Here is an 18147-nt window from a genome sequence, read left to right on the forward strand (position 1 = left end):
CAACATAATTATATACTAGATGTTATATGTTGGGCATATACTATGAGCCAAGCTCTTTATTCTGCTGTTTTTTTCTCCTCTAAGTTTCATAACCTAACATGGTAGGCATGATTATCTTCTAATTTTTTTGCGTGTGTTTATTCTAAGGGGTAGGGCCAACATCCCAGGTTCAAAACAAGCATCATCACCTTGGGCTTTTATTCCCAGCACAAACCTAAAGAAACCTACTTGGGTTTCTGCCCACATCGTCTGGAAAGTAAAAAGACAAGTCCAACTTTTACTAATCATTATCATCATCATAGCAGCAGCAACAGTAACAGTAAAAGCGACTCACATGAATGTACTACCTGCCATGTGCCAGGTATTCTAGTAAGCACTTCACAAACAGTGACATTTAATCCTCACCACCCTGAGAAATAAGATACGATTCTTGCTTCCACTACAGAGATAAGAAAGCTGAGGCACAGGAAGTTATACACTTAGAGCACAGCAGGACCAGGTAGTCTGAAACCAGACTCGTGCTTAAAAGCATTACATAGTTTAGCCTCGCTGACACTCAGTCTGAGTTAGAAATTCACAATAAAAATACTCTCTGAGGCTGATCTTCTAACTAAAAAACAAGCAGTAGAGAGAGGGAGAGGAAGGTGTGGAAATCTTGATTCATTGCTCCTAGTGCCATGGAAGGTGTAAGCTACCAATGCTCAGGTCTCTCTACAAAGGACAAGCTAAAAGGCAGAATTGCATGAATAATTTTGGGGTTTGAGCACTGAAAGACACTTACTATAGCAAAGCCAATCTGTGAAATAGCCCATCAAAGCATCCATGTGTGAAAGGCCCCGAGTCCCTGTCCTCAAGAAAGGCACTGCCACAGGGTACATTCTAAGGACTGGCTTCTCCTACTGGGATTTGATTTTTGAACTAAAAATTGAGGTGATGCTGCTACAAAAGGAGCCTGGAAGAAATGCAAACCAGCACCTTGGGAGAGACAGAATCGGCAAAGAAACTACAGCCTCCTGTCTCCTAGACGGCTCTACTCATTCAAACACAGGGTCTCCACAGTGTCATCAGACACCAATCAAGCACCAAGAACACTGCAGTCAGTACTGCGGCAACGGCATGTGCCATCCTAATACCCACTGACTAAGGTTTAGGTACTGTGCTTGGTTTTCCTCTCCCTGAGGAAAGGACATAGTCTGGAACTTTAAGCAAGTTTGGCAATCAATTGATTTTGCAAAAAGACAGGATAAAGGGAAACCCAAGCATCTAGCTACACTACTGAAAAGTGTCTTGGCTTCACTACTAAAAAGAAAGAGGGGATGATGGGTAGGAGGAAAAAAGAAGGGTGGGAGAAGGGGAGAGAGAAGAAGAATGATAAGTAGAAGCGGCAGCACCAGCAGGGGCAACATCACTCAAGGCAACAGTAATAAAATTCTAGGTTTGTGGTTTTTCATGAGCTGAGTGCCCATTAGCAAACTCTTGATGTGCTCCTGTTAGCTGGAACTCCTGGTGGGGACCACCGCTTTAGCGTAACCTGGAGCAAATGCATGGGGCTCTAGAGTCCTGTTGCTCAAGAGTTATAGTGACGCTTGAGAGTCAATCTCATTCTACTCGTTATCCATCAGCCCCCTAGGAGATTTCACAGCAAGCAAGCAAAGCGACACTCTCATGGCAGCAACCACGTACAGGCTGATTCAAGGCCACCTGAAAAGCCTCCCTCCAGTTAAGTCCTGCGCTGGTCGAGCTTTGCGCCTGACCGTGTGCTCTGTGCTGGAGTCTGCATGAGGTTGCATAAGGGCTCCATGAGGCTCCTAAGAAGCCACTGGGGATGGTGGGAAGGGACAAACATGCACTCATCGAAGCCAGAATACCTCTTCCTTGCCTTGCTTTCCATCTGGATTTCAAGTCAGAATCCTTTTTGAATACGGGATTTTGCCTGGAAAAGTTTGAGAGCCAGTAGGTAAAGACTGTTCTCTCTCATTTTCCTAGGATAACATGCAGTTACACTGATACATCAGGTTTAATCCCTGGGTCAGGAAGATCCCCTGGAGGAGGGCATGGCAACCCACTCCAGTATTCTTGCCTGGAGAACCCCATGGACAGAGGAGCCTGGTGGGCTACAGTTCATAGGGTTGCAAAGAGCTGAACATGACTGAAGTGACTTTAGCATACATGCACACACACGGATATCATTCATGTGTAATAATTCAAGTGCAATGTACTACAGATGATAATATAAGAAAAGTGCCTTACACTATAAAACTGATTTTATTTAGACAATATTGAATTTTTAAAGGCCCTCATAAAATATAATATGTGCTTCTATGCCTTCTGAGGCAGAATATATAAACCATAATCTGAATTTGTCTTTATAATCACAACATGATACATTTTACTATACAGAACAGTCATTTTTCTGCTTCCTGTCTTTCTATCAGGCTAGAAGTTGTTGTGTCTGACTTTAGTTGCCCTCAATTTCCTAAATGACAGTTTCTAAACAGCTTATAATCTGATAAATTAGATAATTAAGGTCCATATATAATCATATGAAAAATTAAGCACATAAATTCTGATTGAAGGCCCCAGTTCTTTTTCCACAGTAGAAAAATATATCGATTTTTGCTTCTCAACTGATGAAAACTGTTTCAGTGAATCAAAAGTCCGAACTGCTGACTTCTTGGTATATTACTGTGCTTCAATTGGTTCAAGTTCCTTGAAGCAGCTGAATAATAAGCTCCTGCGCAAAAATGCTCAATTCATGCTTGGTTATGTTCCAATTTTTATTTGCAAGATTCAAACTAAATATAAATATAAAATACAGGAATGTAGATATTCTAAATACTGTAAGTATTCACCTTACATATGACCTGGGAAGTAAACATGCTTAAAAATTATAAAAGTTTAATAATTCACTCTTGATTTAAAGGCCAATTAGGCTTATTGTTTCAAATATCAAGTGACCTCAGTACCTTTCCAAGGGTTTCCTCATTTCGTAAAAGGAGGTTCATGAATTTGTAATTGTGTGTGTGTCCATGTGTGTGACATCTGTAAACACTAGTGGGCAGGCACACCTGGGAAAACTAAGACAATATAGGCTAGACTATAAATTATATCCCATTATACAATGCTTCCCAGGTGGTGTTAGTGGTAAAGAACTGGCTTGCCAGTGCAGGAGACACAAGAGATGTGGGTTGGCTCCCTGGGTCAGGAAGATTTCCTGGAGAAGGAAATGGCAACCCTCTCCAATTATTCTTGCCTGGAAAAATCCCATGGACAGAGGAGCCTGGCAGGCTATAGCCCATGGGGTCACAAGAGGTGGACACGACTAAGGGGCTGAGCACACGCACAGTGACCGTAATTTACTTATATAATCATGATGCCATGAAAATATGCTATGCTTTAGGAGGGTGGGCACAACCTAACCAGCAGACCCAACAGTGACGTAAAAGAACACCTTCCAAGTTCTGACTTGGCCCTACACGTTTCCCACACTGCAGGCACTGCTGGCGCTCTACGCAGTAACAATTCCTCTCCAAACTTCAGCTCATCTCAGGCACAGAAGCAAAACAGCCTTAGACCACTGGCACTGGGGATGGACGCTGGAGAGGGGCCGAAAGGACCAGAGGCAATAGTGGTGGAAAGCATGTGACTGTCCCCGAGAAAGAGTTTAATATCTCACCCTATCCCACCTACCCACTCCCTTTGGTCACAAGTCCCTGATTCATCTGTACCACCAAGCAAGCTATGTTTGCTTCCTTTGAATAAGAGATGCGGTTTCTACTAAGTAACAATAAAGATCTGGTGGTAGGCAACAGCATTTGATAGAAAGAGAGAGAAGCAAGGGAGAGAAGGAAAGAGGAGGAGAAAGAAAAGGAACCTAGCTTCACAGGTTTATGATTTGTGACAGGTCAAGGCCACCGCACGGCAAGGTAACTTAATTCAAATGTCACCCCTAATAATGTGAAATCTGACCCAAGAAGCGTATGTGACAAGGCTGAGCCTCTCCCGAATAAACATCCACCAAATCTCATGTTTCCCTGAAGATGAGCGAGTCATCCTGCCTCTGACCACATCTCTCCTGCAGTATTCTTAAAGACACCCTCCCCCAACACACACACACACACACACACACACACACACACACACACACACACACACACACACACACACACACACACACACACACAGAGGTTTAATCACAGAGATCAGAAGCAGAGAAGCAGGAGGGAAAATGTAGTCTCCAGAGCCCATGTGGCCACTCTTTCTCAGCCTCCTGTCTCAAGAGACCTCAGGGGCCAGAGCCTACTGCTGGCCAAACAGTAGTATGGGCCTGGCAGCACCTCACTGCAGAGAGTCCGCAGAACACAGGCTCCCAGATCAAATGCAAGAAACCAGTGTTTCCATCAGCCCCAACCCTGTCACAAGGCCACAGGGACAAAAGGACGAATGGCCAGGAAAGGGGCTCTGAGCAGGGATGCAGCCACATGGGGAGAGGGGAAGGAGGCAGAGAAGGTCCTGGGGGGAAGACAGGATGAGGAGCTGAGTGGTGAAAAGCTGGGAGAAGAAGGCTGGATGACTGTAAAGTAATTAGCCTCCAATTAAAATAAATAAATAAATAAACAAAAAGCAGAAGGCTGGATGAGGTGGTGGGCTGAGCTTCCAAACTCAGGCTCCCCCAGCTGTCTTCTCCCCAGTAATTCTCTACCTCCTCACCCTTCCCACCTCACAAGAATCATGGTGAAAAAGAGAAGCTGAGTGCTAGGAGTCAGGTAAAGGAGAAACAGCAGGCAGGGTGAGAAGAATTTTATCCTCACTTCTGAACCCAAAGCTCTGTTTACAGGCGGGCACTCTGATGGAAAAGGGAGATGGGGCGATCGGGCCCAGACAAGGCCATCCCTTCTTCCTCTCTAAGGGTGGAGGTAAAGGAAACCTCCTAAGCCTTCCGAGGGTCAGGAATCCGGCAAACCTTCAGTGGGGACTGCCTCTATGGGCAAGGCGAACAAGAACACTGCTGCTGTCTAATCCTAGGTAAATGGAAAACAAGAGTTCTTTGATTTATTTAAAAACCTAATTAGAAGAAATGACAAGCATCCTTGGCAAGTGCTGCTCCTCCGGGGCGTCTAGGATGCAATCTGCAAATTGGTATTAGGCAAAAAAGAAGAATGACATTATCTGGAGGCTTCATTACTGTGGCTTCAGGGCCAACGCAAAGGCTTCATGGCCACGTGTGAGGGAGCCTCTCTTTCTCAGATAGAAAGACGGGACATTTTGGACAAATCAAGAGGGTGGGTAGCTGAAGTGCCAGCACACCCCTATTTTGGCTCCTCAGTACATAAGTAAGCCTTTCTTACTTGGCAGGATTGCCATGGTGATGTCAGGATTTCACAAGCCTGGACCTGGGAGCAGAGAGGCCACATGTCAAGACAAGTCTGTGCCCAGGGAGAGTCTCCGAGCCCTCTCTCTCTCTCAAGAGTCTCCTGGAGAGAGACCTTGCTTGGTGTGACAGGTGCCAGCCCTCGCCCTGGGCACCACTGTGCATGTTGGAGAGTCCAGGCCTTCATGTGTCAGGGTGCCACCTGTTTGGACCACGTGTCCTCTGGAGAGGGCTCAGTACAGGGGCTGGGGCCCTCCGAGACACATCCCATCACCACTGTCTGAGATACTAAAGATGCCAGAAGCGCCTCAGAATACATGAAAGCAAAAGGATCAAGACCAACAGGAGGCTTGGTCAGGGATCAGATAAACTGTAACAGAAGTACTCATGCAATGCTGAAACACACACCAGTACACCTAAATCTGCGGTTCACTGGAATCGGCGCGGTCTGAGGTCTGCATGTTGCTAAAACACGGAGTGCTAAGCTGGAAGTTGAAGCAAAGGAAGCTTCTGTCCTTCTTGGGAGAAGCTGGCGAGCCACTTGAGACAAGGAGGACTCAAGACGAAGGTCGTTAACAGGAGAAGGCCCTGCATGGCTAAATGCTAAATGAACAGCTCGGACAATAAAAGCTGTCATTTAGAGCAGAGGCTGAATCAGTAAAAAGCACCTAACAGGAAAACACACACACACACACACACACACAATTCTTTAACTGGGCCTTAAAAGATATATAAATATTTGAAAAATTGAAGACACTGTCGCAGGAAGAAGATCCAGAGTCTCTTTACACAGTAGGCATCGATGCCTCCTAAGAGGAACTGATCCGGCTTCTGCGTGTCCAGTGGGGCCCCGAGCCAGGGGCTCACAGGTGTCCATTTGCATGAGTCACTGGACATTGCATTTCGTGGTGGAGTGTGGAGGCTTCTCTGTGTGTCGGGGCGGCAATCAGGTGGAGGTTCACAGAGGCGAGGAGTGGGAACGCTTGCTGTGGGTCACGAGGAACTCAAAGAGAAATGGCAGAGCAAAACCATTCCCGAGAGTCCCAGGGTTAAAAAGGATGAGGTTACCAGGAGATGGGGAGAGTCCCCTGTGTTTCCACACTGCTCTAATCCAACACCAGGAAACACTGATACATAATAGGAGCTCAAGAGATGTTCTGGAAGGGAGGGAGAGAGGAATGGAGGGGAGAAGAATGGGCTTGCAGAACAGGCCTTTCTCCTCAACATAAGCCCCCAGACTAACCTCAGGCTAGAGAACTGGTGGCTTTGGAATGATGAGAGAAACCTCCTCCCCCTCCAAGGCACAGGCATTCTCAGGGGAGGTAACCCTGAAAGGAGAAAGAAAGTGGGACCTAGAGGTGTTTGTGGGACAGAAGACCTTTATAAGTCTTAGAGGGAAAATGGGATAGAGGCTTCATGGGGAGGACAGCTGAACAAATTTTGTGACCACAAATGGTGTCTTTGGGGGAGTTTCAGAGACATCAGACAAGAAGGGTATCTTGCCAAAGGCTGAAAGTGAAAGTATTAGTTGCTTAGTCACATCCAACTCTTTGCAACCCCACGGACTGAAGCTCATGACGGTAGCCCACCAGGATCCTCTGTCCTTGGAATTCTCCAGGCAAGAATACCTGAGTGAGTAGCCTTCTCCAGGGGATTCCCTTCTCCAGGGGATCTGCCAGACCCAGGGATCAAACTCAGGTCTCCACTGCAGGCAAAGCAACCATACTCTAATTTTAAAAGGTGATTTTTTAAGTAATGAGAGGTCATAGTGAAAATTCACGTATTAGGCAACGAGGCCCTGAATTGGAATGATAAAGAATGGAGCAGAAGGAAAAGCGGGAAAGCCAGAGTGATGAGCCACCGAGAGAGTGGGGCCCTCTTTCCATCCCATGCAGGTCTCCCAAAAGGAGGCCCCAGCCTGGGCTCTGTGCCTCTCAGGAGCAGACCAGCCCTGGATGGCTGCACTCCAAGCCGCTGTGTGTGCAGCAGCTCACTACATGCCCTTGTCTCTCGTGCCCTGTTATGGTAGGGACTGCCTCTGAAGTACTGCGATAGAACTCACTGAATGCGCTCTTCAAACAGTAGAGTTTGTTCTGTACTAAGGCACACATTATCTGAAGCACTTTGCATGTGAAAGTGTTTATGTTTCCAGAGACACCTCCCCTGAGAAACCGCGATAAGCCTGTAAATCTCAGGTAGGCAGGACCCATCCGAGCTAAGACACAGAAGGGCCTGCTCCACAGCGCCCCTAGAGACACAGACAGTAGGAGAAAAGTGCCATTGTTGGGACATGGATACATTTTTCTATTTCCCCAACAGCCAGTGCATTTTATATTTTTCATGTGAAGAGAAAGAAAACCAAACTCTTAGAGCAGGAAGCCAAAGGGAAGGGAGCTGAATATGAAGAACCACATGGAAAAATGAGACTACCACCTGGAAACCTTACCTCATCCAGAAAAGCAGCCAATCAGGGCTCACAGGAGGAACAATTTGGGAAGAACCAAATTACTAGCTAGTGGGTTAATTCAAAGCTGAAGTTGATGGCTGGTTATCAAATGAAACCTCACTGTGTTTTGACCATTGGATTAGGATTGGAACAAGTTGTGGTCAGAACAGCACAGGCTCATTTTGGTTTTGTTTCTTTAAATAGCTATTTGGCTGTGCCAGGTCTTAGCTACAGCAAGTGGGATCTCTGATCTTAGTCGTGGCAGGCAGGATCTTTAGTTACGGCATGTAGGATCTAACATGTAGGGAGCGAACCTGGGTCCCCTGTAGTGGGAGTGTGGAATCCTAGTCACTGGACCACCAAGGAAGTCCGCTAGGTTCATTTTAAGAGGGGAAAAAAGGTCCATGTCCCTATTTCAATAGTTCATCCTTACAGTGAAACTCCTGGTGACTCAGGCAATAAAGAATCTGCCTGCAATGCAGGAGACACAGGTTGGAACCTTGGTCCAGCAAGATTCCCTAGAGAAGGAAATGGCAACCCACTCCAGTATTCTTACCTGGGTAATTTCATGGACAGAGGAGCCTGGTGGGCCCAGTCCATGGGGTTGCAAAGAGTTAGACATGACTTAGGGACTCAACAGTGAAATTTCTACCAAATCAGTCTCTTTAAGAGTGATTTAAAAGTGGCTTATGCTAGAGAATTTTTTTTTAATTTTTATTTTTACTTTATTTTACTTTATAATATTGTATTGGTTTTGCCATACATTGACATGAATCCACCACGGGTGTACATGAGTTCCCAAACATGAACTCCTCTCCCACCTCCCACCCTATATCATCTCTCCATGCACCAGCCCCAAGCATCCTGTATCCTGCATCAAACATAGACTGGCGATTCATTTCTTACATGATAGTATACATGTTTCAATGCCATTCTCCCAAATCATCCCACCCTCTCCCTCTCCCTCAGAGTCCAAAAGTCCACTCTACACATCTGCGTCTCTTTTGCTGTCTTGCATACAGGGTCGTCATTACCATCTTCCTAAATTCCATATATATGTGTTAGTATACTGTATTGGTGTTTTTCTTTCTGGCTTACTTCACTCTGTATAATCGGCTCCAGTTTCATCCATCTCATTAGAACTGATTCAAATGTATTCTTTTTAACGGCTGAGTAATACTCCATTGTGTATATGTACCACAGTTTTCTTATCCATTCATCTGCTGATGAACATTTAGGTTGTTTCCATGTCCTGGCTATTATAAACAGTGCTGCGATGAACTTTGGGGTACATGTGTCTCTTTCTATTCTGGTTTCCTTAGTGTGTATGCCCAGAAGTGGGATTGCTGGGTCATAAGGCAGTTCTATTTGCAATTTTTTTTTGTTTGTTTTTTAAATGAGAAGAAAGTGATAGGTACAGGCTTCTGTAATAGGCTTTAATAAAAAACTGCCACATGACTCTTAGGAGAAGTCTAAGTCTTGGAATTTGATTGGGTAACTGGTATACACATCTACTACCTTTTGTACATCTACATAAAATTCAGGTCCAGTTATTGAGACATAAACCAAACATAGATTGCAGCTGTTACTTATGAAAAGGATGATGAATGGCCTGCTAAGTTTGTATTGGCTGGTACAAGTTTAATGGAAACATACCAACACTTGGTTGTGCCCAGAACCAGGCTGATTATGCTCTGGGTACCCCTCATTGACTGGTCCAAGTCTGGTGTTCCTTCTACCAGCTTTGCATGGGGACTTCTGACTAATGAACCCCAAGAAATCACCAAAACGCCATAATTCTATTTCCTATTCCTGACTCTCATTTTACCCAAGGAGACACCATATTTCCATGACGACTATTGTTGACTGTCTATGCACTCTGCTACTGTCATCTCTTGTTTTGCTGTGTATTTTCTTCTGCCTGCTTGTCTTTGCCTCATTTCTTCTTTACCATTTGTTTCCTCTGTGCCTCTCAGCTTTGATGTTAGCAGGTTCTAACAGTGGCTGGTCAATAGCTTTAAGTTCATCATGCGTTATCTTTCTGCTTTGGTTCTCAGCTGCTTTTATGGCTGTTCCCTGCTCAATGTTTGTACTCTCTTCAAAGTTATCTCAGATCAAAGCTGCCATGTATCTTGTTGTAGACTGACGTGCTTCTGTACGTACACAAAAATGTATCTAAAGGCAATTACAAGTGTACAGGCACTAAAAAGTGGATGCTCATGCAACTAGAAAACATAAACACATGTGTACTCACAACTTTCCATCAGTCAGGTATGAGTGGGGCATATTACAGAAGTCATAGTAGAGACAACAGGAAACGGTGTTTCAGTGTTCTCTTAATTGTCTTGTTCTAAGGTGGTGTATTGGGCTTCCCTGGTAGCTCAGAGGTTAAAGCATCTGCCTGCAATGTGGGTTCGATCCCTGGGTTGGGAAGATTCCCCTGGAGAAGGAAATGGCAACCCACTCCAGTATTCTGGCCTGGAGAATCCCATGGACGGAGGAGCCTGGTGGGCTACAGTCCACGGGCTCACAAAGGGTCAGACACGACTGAGCGACTTCACTTTCAAGGTAGTATATCAAGGGCAAAGCAGGGATCTAAAGCTTAACATAAACTAGGAAACACCAACCACAGTTTGCCTTTTAATATCTGCCAGCCTGATAGCACTATATATGCCATCTTACTTGCAGCATGATTCCTAATACATTCGCATTATCAGTTTACTCCGTGGAAATACATGCAATTTTTTTTTTTTTGGTTGTTTTTTCTAAAGTTCACAGCATGAGATCTCTAAACAATAATCTAGAGACATTTACTTTAATCCAGAAGATTGCATCTACTTAAAAAGCCATATCAAACTGTGGTAAATTACCTATCCCTTCACTGTCATTTCCAACATCCCAAGCCTGGAAAACCCCATGGGCAAAGGTGCCTGGTAGGCTGCAGTCCATGGGGTCGCGAAGAGTTGGACATGACTGAGCGACTTCACTTTCACTTTTCACTTTCCTGCATTGGAGAAGGAAATGGCAACCCACTCCAGTGTTCTTGCCTGGAGAATCCCAGGGACAGAGGAGCCTGGTGGGCTGCCGTCTATGGGGTCGCACAGAGTCGGGCACGACTGAAGCGACTTAGCAGCAGCAGCAGCAAGCTGCTGAGGACATAATGAAGACAGTCTTTTCAGTCAATCTGACCCAGAAGACCACCATTTCCATTTCAGTTCACCCAAAACTGTATCTCCAATTGGCCATGTGGTTTTCCTTCATATACATACAACTACCAATACTATTTTTCAATAAGGATACCATTATCACAAGAGTATTTACCAGAAGGCTGGCGGTGTGATATACACACCAAGTATCTGAGAGATACCGCTCAGCTCAGCCACACAATGTGGGTACCATTTACCTGCCTTACAGATAAGCAGCTGAGACCCAGTGAGACTGAGCAACTTGCCCAAGAGACACTGGCCAGGAGTGGAACTTAGGTCTTTCTGACTCAAAACAGTATCCTTCTATTACATCTTACTACTTACTTTTCATTTTACTAGTGATGGATTAGGGGAACAAGACTAATGAAGCCAGGAATCCGTTATACTTGACATGATTGCCTTAGATGATCTGTCCTCATGAGAATCCCAAGGAGATGATTAATGACAACCTACCAAGACCCCCTGTGCCAAGAATGGTCAATAGCAGTCTCTGTCTTCCAGGAGAATCAAATAAGAAGGGCACAACACAGGCAAAACTTGACTTAAAACCCTGCAATACCTGTAGTAGTGAGTGTGGCATCTCCCCATGAAGAGCCTTAAAAATAAGGCAGAAATTCAAGCATCTTGGATTCTAAGTATAACGATACTTAAACAGCAGGGCTGATGTGGGGATAGGTGTCTGTTTGTGTCTTCCAACAATCTCATCATTGAACCCATTCATTCATTCCGTGAAAAAGGGTAGGATAATAATCACTCAGTGCTACACTGTTCTCAGTGCTGAGGATCCAGGCAGAGTCCCATGCTAAATGAAGCTCATGCTTTAATGGAGGACACAGACATACGTAAGAAGTGATGCTGTTATAAAGACTAGAAAGTGATGAGTGCTGTGAAAGATCTAGAGACTGGAGAAAGGGCTCAGCTGGGCTGGTTGTTTCACCCTCTTTTATTCAGTGCAAGAGAGGAGATGATGATGTGGCCCTGAAGTTAATACCTGGATACCCAGGGTACCCGATACCCTGGCACTGCCTGTTGGGTTTCAGCTTCTGACAACCCCCTGAAGCCACTTTCACTTGAGGAGTAACGATCAAAGCAACCAGTTTTTACTGAGCACATGTAACTGGCTGTGTCATTCATTGCTGCATATGCTTTATCTCACTGATAATTAGTTCATGGCAACCATAAGCGGTAGGTATTATCCACACTTTAATGTGGTATATCTAGGCCTCAGACATGAAACTGAGGCCTAAAGAGGTTAAAACAATGAAGGACATCACACAACTAGAAAACCCCAAAGACTAGATTTGAAGCCGGGTCACTTGATTCCAAAGCCTGCATATCTTCTCAAACAAAGACCTCAGAGCCGACTTTGCCAATTCCTTGCATCTTTAAAACATCACCTTCTGTAATCTGTATCTGTCTGGCATATGAGGTAGGAAAAACAAAACCAAAAAAATCTCCCAAAATACAGTCAATGTCACCTTGGGGCCAGTAGTAGTTCTTGGTAACTGCTAATGTGAAAAATGCTTCAGCCAAGACTGGGGCCTCTCAGAAACAAGAGGGTTGGTTAGAGCCCAGTGCTCTGGGTCCTTCACACTGAGGGACACTGAAGGAAGAAAAAGATTTTCTGTACACCTGGGCATTGCCTGGATGATATGCAAATCCTATGCCAAATCACATGTAAATTATTTTTATTAAGTAACAGAACCATGCCAATGTCAAGTAAGAACTGAACTGGGCCACACAGGCTCATAAACCACCCCTCACCACACACACACAAATGCAGCTTCAATCTAAAAGTATCATTGCAAAAAAAGAAAAGGGTCCAGGTAAGACTCTGTGCTTCCATTGCAGGCAGCATGGGTTCGATCCCTGGTCAGGGAACTAAAATACCACATGATGCACAGTCAGTTTAGGTGCTCAGTCGTGTCCAACTCTTTGTGACCCCATGGACTGCAGCACTCCAGACCTCCCTGTCCATCACCAACTCCTGGCGCTTACTCAAACTCATTTCCATTGAGTTGGTAATGCCACCCAACCATCTCATCCTCTGTCATCCCCTTCTCCTCCTGCCTTCAATTTTTCCCAGCATCAGGGGCTTTTCCAATGAGTCAGCTCTTCACATCAGGTGGCCAAAGTATTAGAGCTTCAGCTTTAGTATCAGTCCTTCCAGTGAATATTCAGGACTGATCTCCTTTAGGATGGACTTGTTGGATCTCCTTGAGTCCAAGGGACTCTTAAGAGTCTTCTTCAACACCACAGTTCAAAAGCATCAATTCTTCGGCACTCAGCTTTCTTTACAGTTCAATTCTCACATCCATACATGACTACAGGAAAAACCATTGCTTTGACTAGATGGACCTTTGTTGGCAAAGTAATGTCTCTGCTTTTTAATATGCTGTCTAGGTTGGTCATAGCTTTTCTTCCAAGGAGTAAGCGTCTTTTAATTTCATGGCTGCAGCAACCATCTGCAGTGATTGTGTGTGTGGCCAAAAAACAAAAATAAAGTATTACTGCAGAACAGATGACTACTATTCTCAGAGGCTCAAACTCTAAAAATAAGATGGACACACACACACAAACACACACACACGGCTTAATGGAAGGTTAAAACAAACACAAAAGAATTACATAAAGATACATAAAAGTTATGAATGAAGCCCCAGAGTAGTGATTAAGTATCTCTGAGTTTTCTTTCCTTTACATGGGAGTAAACTGCCCCAATGACCACCCCAAAGGGTTGCTATTACTGACCAATATTGACAAGAGGAAAACTGTACTGCGTGAGTATTTCTCAAATAGTTTTCTACTGAATACTGAGATCCTACAAGATGATGACAGGTGTTCTGTGGGGAAAATAACGAGTTTTCAACAATCATCCCATCCCCCGAGCAAACATATAGGAAATCCTCCACACCACAGCCCTTCTTTGGAGAAGGAAATGGCAACCCCCTCTAGTATTCTTGCCTAGAAAACCCTATGGACAGAGGAGCATGGCGAGCTACAGTCCATGGGGTCACAAAAGAGTTGGACACAACTTAGTGACTAAACAAGTGCCCTTCTTAGAGTTTCAGAGTAAATATTTGATTATTAAAGGTGTTTAAGCTTATTTGATTACAAGGTTCTTTTTTCATCACAAGGCTCTTTTAAGGAATGATATCCCATATTGCTTTTATAGGAGTTCAGTGCTCTCTAGAACATTTTAATTTTTTTTAAGCACACTGAACAAATAGACAATGGTGCTGCTGATGCCAGGTCAGCTAGAAGAGTGACAGAACCCTGTAGCTTCCTGGGTTCCATATCTTATCACTCTCTCTAGTGCATAAAGTGGACGGGGTCTGTATTATATGCTCCTCAGGTATACAGATAACACTATGTGAAATAATCACAGTGATAATGATAGTTGTAACAACAACAATGACTAACTTTTACTAAGGACCTGCTACATGCTGGTCTCAGTTCTGTGTGTGCACCTGGCTGACCTCGTGGAAATTGCCGATCATCTGGCAAGACACATATGGGCAACACCCCTTGCACCCACGGGAACACCCTGCCCTCTTCCTCCATTCACATCCCCTGACTCAGGGGTCAAAAGCAGAGAGTCCATCTGAGCAAATGCTTTTTCAGAATTATTCTGGTTGATGGCTCTGTTCTCTCTGAGTCATCTGCATTCATGAGCTCCCCAGCATCCTCATGGTGGGAGGCATCTCTGGCAGAGAGCGGCGGCCTCAGAGGCTCCACGGAGATGGCATCTTTGCACCAGCACCCAAACAGCTTGCAAGGCTGGCTTGGGCTCCTGAGCTTCGCTGCCACACTCCCAGCTCTCTCTCTCTGTGAGCCCGCACCCGCCCAGCCAGGCCACCGTCTGGAGGGTACAGAGCATCAGTCTGCTGTGTTGGATGACCAGAGGCGGCAAGCAGGCAGTCCCAGTGCAGTCTGAAGCTCCCGTCCATTGTGGGTGCTCTGGGGTGTCCACCCCCCAGACCCGAATGCACAGATGGTCAGAGGTCGTCAGCCACCTGTGCTGGGGACCAGCTCTCTCTTCTCGCTCCCAGCACACAGATGCACGCAAACCAGCATCTGCACATACTGCTGTCCGGTACCCGCATCTTCCAGAAATGAAACAGACAGGACTGTCACCAGCTTTTTTCCTTTTTAAGGCAAAAAGCTGAAAGTTTCCTTCAAATAGGACAGAGAGCTACTGCCCTCGTATTCTTGGGATCTTCCCAACCCAGGGATCAAACCCAGGTCTCCCACATTGCAGGTGGATTTGGTACTCTCTGAGCCACCAGGGAAGTCCCCGTTCTTCTTACAAGTTTCTTTCAAAAACCCAGGGACGTAGCCAGCATCCTCATGAGCAGATGCCGTGGTGCCCAATGACAAGGATGAGGCTTCTGACCAAGAAGAAGATATGGCCTGGGAGATATAGTCCAGAAGGAGTTACTTTGGTTTATAGCAGTCAATTGGTTCCACCCACGACCTGGGGAGACTATGCGTACTACCACGGCAGCAAAAGGACAGGGAAAGTATGAGACCCTCACTGTTGGGGCTAGGCAGATCCTCCTGAAGGAAAAGTGTGAGCCCCTCACTGTCGGGGCTAGGCAGAATCCTCCTGAACAGAAGGCCGTGCTGAAACCAAAGTCCAACCAAAGTACTGATTAGCTCATTCAACTAATGATATTGAAGTACAATCAGGGACAGGAGACAAAGAAGGAGGAGGTTAACCTTTATCAACTAATTTAATCCTCCCACCAATTCCGAGAAGCAGATGTAACCATCACTGTTTTACAGGGAGACCTGAGACGCAGAGCAGCAGGACAGAGCCAGGACTTCTATCCAGAGCTACCTGTCTCTGCGACAAGTGGCTCCTCTCTCCCCACTCCCCCTTCTCCCCATCTCACCTGGCCTCCTTAATGCAATTCCTTCATTTCCTAAAACTATATTTGTCTAGTGCCAAACAGTATTAAGGTCAGGTGTCACAGGTGGGGTTGCCCACTTTTGCCCAATGCAAACCACCAAACACACGAACAAAACAATAACAAAAGCAGAACAGTACCCATTAGCCTACCCACCAAAAGAAGGCAACACAAGCACGTTTAAAAATAGAGAAGATATATCTGGTAACAGCACTCTGAAGTCTGTCAGCTCCTTTTCCCTCTTACCCAACCTACGCAGTCTCCCTCACCTTTCTACCTTTTCTTTTCCCATAGTTCTTGGCTTCTGGCACCTACCTGTCTGTCTGCTCATGTTTCCAGAAAGCCACATACCTGTCAACTGAGATCCTCCAGCAAGCCCGATTTAAATGTACCTGTGCGAGGGCATCTGAGAGCCACATGCAGGCACCTGTGTGGCCAGGTAAGGTAATTCACTTTAACAGAATGAATACTGCCTTTACTTCCTAGGGCTGCCCTAGCCAAGTACCATACCCTGGGGAACTGAAAGCAATAGAAATGTGAATTCTCGCACAGCCTGACTCCAAGGTGTTAACAGGGTTGGCACCCTTCTGAGGTTGAATCTGTCCAGACCTCTCTCCTAGCTTCTGGTAATAGGTGCAGGCCTTGGCTTGCGGCTCTGTCACCCCAGTCTCTGCCTGCACCAGGATGTGGCTTTCTTCCCTGTCTACCCCTGCGTGCCCTCTCCTCTTTTGTAAGGACGCTTGTCAAAATGGATGAGGTCCCACCCTACTGCAGTGTGATCTCATCTTAATTATATCTGCAGCAATCCTATTTCTGAATAAGTCATATCTGGGGGTAGTGGGGGTAAGGACCTCAGCATATTTGGGGGGTACACAATTGACCCCATAACAGCTACTGTACACCAGACATGGGTTCCAGGCCACTTCATTTGGTCCTGATACTCTATGAAGTATATCAGTGGCTCCCTACCCACTGTGTGTGACAGAACATAACATCAGCTGTAGAGTCTGTTTTTAAATACTCGTGTCTGGTCCCACTCTCCAGAGATCCTGATGTGGCAGGGAACCAACCATTTTACAAAGTAAAATTAAGAAATAAAGTTTCAAAAGGAACGACAATGCTTATCCAGGAATAAGAATCATTGGGGTCCATCTTAACAACAATACAATAAATCAGGAAATGGGAGCAAAAAGGAAGTGAAACGCTATGTCCAAAATTCACTCAGTACCTGGATGAAACAAAAGGTTTTCCAACCCAGGTCAGTTTCACTGAGAACCCCCATCCTTTCCACCACCCAAGTGTGACCATGGTTGTCTGCCCCTCTACACAGTGATACAGGAAGTATTTTTAGGTGTAAAAATAAGTGTGCACATCTATGTCCTCTGTGGATTCTTAGTGAAGGCGTGAGTGTCTTTGGGATGAGGTATGTATTTGGCTGAACATCTTTGTATATCCGATCAGCCACACACCAGAATGACTTCTAGAGAGTGTCCCGACTAAGCCATGACGTTGTCACTTACAATTAACTGTCACCTGTCACTCTCAACTCAGTCTGAAGTTTCTAGTACAGGGTACTCATCTCATAAATATTTGTAGAACAAATGAATAAAGAAACACCCATTTAAGGAAATATCATGAAATAAAAGTGGTCCTTGCTGGAATTTTTTTTTTTTTCATTTTTCACCTTATAATCATGATGGGAAATCATGATCCTTCTGCTCCAATTTCATTACTTCTGCGTCCTTTTCTTCTCTCCAGATGAGAAAAAGAAGCCATTACTAGCTTGGGGACTGTTGCAGATTTGGGAACAACTTTAATCCCATTAAATATCTATGCACAGACATTCTACAGTATTAAATGTTGTCACTGGAGGAAATACGAAAGGAAGAAGTTTAAAGGTAATTGGGTTCAGCCCTGAGATTCTGGAGCAAATGCTCCGACGACAGTCTTCATGTCCTAGATCGTCTCTGCCTCACTGGCAATGTCCTCCAATATCAGCCCCGAGGTCCATCCATGCATGGCAGAAGGAGATCCGAATTTGCAGGATGGCTTTGGTTTTAAATAAGTTATGGCACCATCCCCATAAGCTGGGGTGACAGGTTCACGGCAGTCAGTTTCACACTCAAGTCCGTCCTGCTTTAGACAATAGGGCCAGGCTCCATCAGCACACAGCCATTTTTTACAACATGCACTCTGAGTTTCAGTGGAGAA

The 18147-nt window shown here is 45.2% G+C and overlaps 1 protein-coding gene across 7 annotated transcripts in view; it reads right to left on the reverse strand.

The window, feature by feature from the left end:
* The window catches only part of DGKI (diacylglycerol kinase iota), a 513862-nt gene that overhangs the window by 292767 nt on the left and 202948 nt on the right, over window positions 1–18147 (reverse strand). The window lies entirely within an intron of this gene.

The sequence above is a fragment of the Ovis aries genome, chromosome 4 (genome assembly GCF_016772045.2).
Source record: "Ovis aries strain OAR_USU_Benz2616 breed Rambouillet chromosome 4, ARS-UI_Ramb_v3.0, whole genome shotgun sequence".
Classification (NCBI taxonomy): Eukaryota; Metazoa; Chordata; class Mammalia; order Artiodactyla; family Bovidae; genus Ovis; species Ovis aries.